Here is a 3646-nt window from a genome sequence, read left to right as displayed (position 1 = left end):
GGACCATTGCTGAAATTTTGGTCTGGTTGAAGGGAGTATGAATTGCATGAATTTAATGAGTTTGAATGAGTGTAGAAACCTTAATTAGTTGAATGATTAGCATTAAAACCATTAATGTAGTTAAATACAATGAATTAGTGAGATTAGGGTTTGAATGTTAGGGTTTGTGAACCAAATTTTGGAGAAATGCATAAATGATATCTTTGACCGATTGTGGACTGAAAAATGGTCAATAATGACCAAAGGAAATGTGTGGGAATTATTAGCATGGGAGTCAAATTCGTAGGTCAAATGGTCATCTTCTTGTGACATGACCAAACCTACTTTGAAGGACCAAAACGGGAATTTTACAAGTCAAATTGATATGCCTCCAATTGGAGATGAAAATAGACATAAAATAGCACAATTTTCATTGAGGAACCATGGCCAAAAGCTGACTAAAACTTGGTGAACCAACTGCCACTGCACCAAACTGACCAAATGAACAGTAATTGTACTGTTCATTTGGTCATAATTCGAGCTAGATAGGTCAAATTGACCTGAAATTTTACCAGCAATTAGATAAGATATAGATCTAAAACTTTCATGAAGAACACCAAACCAAATTATACCATTAACCTATTCAAATTATTGAGCAAAGTTGAGTTACTGTACCTGCAAAACTGCAGGATTGCTATTTGAGCAGTAATGTTTGAATGGCTATAACTCTCTCTAGAAAACTCTGATTTAGGTGATTCTTAAACTGATGGAAACCTAAGACATAGTAGAACATTTCATATGAAGAAAGGTAGACCAAATTATGAATTTAACTTGATCAAATTACTGAACAAAATTGGATCAAAAACCTGCAAGAACCATAGTTGCAGTATGAGCGATTGCGTGAAGCGATCGTATTTTGGCTATAACTTGAGCTACAAAACTCCGCTTGGGGTGATCCAAAAATGCAAATACACTTAAGACAATAAGGAACATTTTCTATGAAGGAAGTTTTGCCAAATTCCAACAGTAGATTGACCAATGGAACAGTGCAACTTCGGAGCACCAAAACCGAAAATTGGCAATTTTGCCAAAATGACCTAAGCTTTGAGAAAATGACCAAAACCAACAAGTTTAATGACCAAAATGTGGTATGTGGGTGAAGTTGGAGTTCCCATACCTATTAAGCCTTAGAAAGTCAACTATTTGACTTGAATAGTACAGTGAATAGTAACCCGAAACACAAAATTTAAAGAACGTCGAATTTAGCACGTTAGAGCTAGGTAATTGTGAAGCTAAATTTATTTTGGATTTATGTTAAGTTATAGTACTGAAACATTATAAAATTGTGTGTTTCAGTTAAAAAGAATATCGGGAAGGAACCCGAGGAACCGAGTCGAGGCTAAGGGACGACTCGCTTGAGGTTTGTGCACAATAAACCTTATTTAAGCATTTTATCCTTGAAAAATTGATTTAGTACGCATTATGAATTTATGAACTTTTGTGTTGCCACCTTGTGATCAAATTGTAACTTTGGAAATTGATTTGATTTTTGTATGCAATATTTGAATGAAATGTTTGAAATGGATTTTTGATTCACACATAGCATGACAGTTACTTATTATTCCTCCTCCATTTATGGGGTTGAGATCGTTTATTTTCCTCCCTCTCTGGCTTGCCAGTTGAGGTTGTAGATCGGATGAGTACTCATTAGCTAGCTAGCCACCTCCCTCATTGATTTCGATTAATGGGGTTGAGATTGCTTTGTCGTGGTGTACAACACGGTATTGATCGGAAATTTTGTGTCATTGCTTAAGTTGTGTATGACTTTGGCAACACTGTGTTTATGAAATTGTTTGACTAAACTGCGTTTAATAGATTATTTGACAAAATGATGTTATTATGAACTTTAATATTTGTGAAATGTGATTGAGAAACATTTAAATTGTGTTTGGCAATGAATGATTTAATTATTGCATTTTAAATTTTTATTGTGCACCACTTAATATTTTTATACTCAGCGATGGCTTATTTTGCTCTCGTAGATAAGAGCAAGGAAAAAGCAGCAGAGTGAGCTGCTACTGAGTTGAAGATCACATCAAGCTTTTGTACGGGTATTATTTTATACCCTTGTAGATAATTTTGATGTAAATATGGAAATGTTGTATGTATCAATGTAGTTGAGCAGTTGTAAATAAATTGTAATAATATTTTTTGGATTTTCTTCTGTAAATTTAATATTTGTATTTATGAATTTGTCATTTTATGCTTGTGAATGGAGATATTAAATATTTTGAGATGAGAAATCTTGTTTTGTATTGTGAAATTATTTTGAAGTGTGTTGAACTGAGTTGATTGAGTTTTTGAAGGTTGGGAGTTGTGAAATATTTTTGGAAGTGTTTATTTTAGGTAATTGAGGAACTGTTTACTCAAGTTTTCAAACAGAACTCTGTCAAAATTTTTATAAAAATTGCGGCAAAATTTAAAATGGACAAAATTTTTACTAGTATTTAAGCTTGAATAAATGACTTTTAATTCTCACTAAAATGCTCACCACTTCCAAAATGTACGAAAATCTTTTTAAAATCCCTTGTAGGGTACTTAATGAGTTATCGGTAGGTGAAGTTCGGTAGTTCATTAAGTATTCTACGGGATCATGTTATGCCTTACGGAGGGGTAAGGTGTGACTGGCAAATTTTGGAGAAATGCATAAATGATGACTTTGACTTATTATGAAGAGAAAAATGGTCAATAATGACCAAAGGAGATGTGTGGGAATTGTTAGAATGAAAGTCAAATTCGTAGGGTAAATGGTCATGCTGCTGGCAGCATGACCAAGCCAACTTTGAAGGACTAAAACGGAAATTTTACAAGTCCAATTGATATGCCACCAATTGGGGATGAAAATAGACATAAAATGACACAATTTTCATTAAGGAACCATGCCCAAAAACTGACCAAAACCTAGTGAACCAATTGACCAAAGTTGGTTAAGTGCAGGCTGTCACTGCACAAACTGACCAAATGATATTGGTCATAACTCGAGCTAGGAAGGTCAAAATGACCTGAAATTTTACCAGTAATTAGATAAGATATAAACCTAAAACTTTTATGAAGAACACTAACCCAAATTATGCCATTAACCTAATCAAATTATTGAGCAAAGTTGAGTTACTGAACCTGCAAAACTGTATAATTGCCATTTGAATAGTAAAGTTTCAATGGCTATAGCTCTCTCTAGAAAACTCTGATTTAGGTGAATCTTAAACCGATGGAAACCTAAGACATAGTAGAACATTTTGTATGAAGGAAATTAGACCAAATTATGGACTTAACTTGATCAAATTATTGAACGAAATTGGATAAAAAATCTGCCAGAACCAAAATTACAGTATGAACAGTGCAAGTGAACAGTAACTGTATTTTGGCTATAACTTGAGCTACAAAACTCCAATTGGGGTGATTCAAAAAGGAGAATAAACTTAAGACAATGGGAAACATTTTCTATGAAGAAAGTTTTGCCAAATTCCAACAATAAAGTGACCAATGGAACAGTGCAACTTAGGACTCTAAAACTGAAATTTGCCAAATTTGCCTAAAAGACTTAGGATTTAAGTAAACAACCCAAACCAACAAGTTTAGTGACCAAAATATGGTATGTGGGTGAAGT

The 3646-nt window shown here is 33.7% G+C and overlaps 1 long non-coding RNA gene across 1 annotated transcript; it reads left to right on the top strand.

The window, feature by feature from the left end:
* Positions 1-1342: 1342 nt before the first annotated feature.
* Positions 1343-2226, top strand: LOC131170501 (uncharacterized). The gene is made up of 2 exons (XR_009141234.1): positions 1343-1399; positions 2022-2226. It is a non-coding gene; the product is annotated as an uncharacterized LOC131170501 (long non-coding RNA).
* The last annotated feature ends 1420 nt before the right edge of the window (positions 2227-3646 follow it).

The sequence above is a fragment of the Hevea brasiliensis genome, chromosome 2 (assembly GCF_030052815.1).
Source record: "Hevea brasiliensis isolate MT/VB/25A 57/8 chromosome 2, ASM3005281v1, whole genome shotgun sequence".
NCBI classification, from domain to species: Eukaryota; Viridiplantae; Streptophyta; class Magnoliopsida; order Malpighiales; family Euphorbiaceae; genus Hevea; species Hevea brasiliensis.
This window is presented reverse-complemented; position numbering and strand designations above follow the sequence as displayed.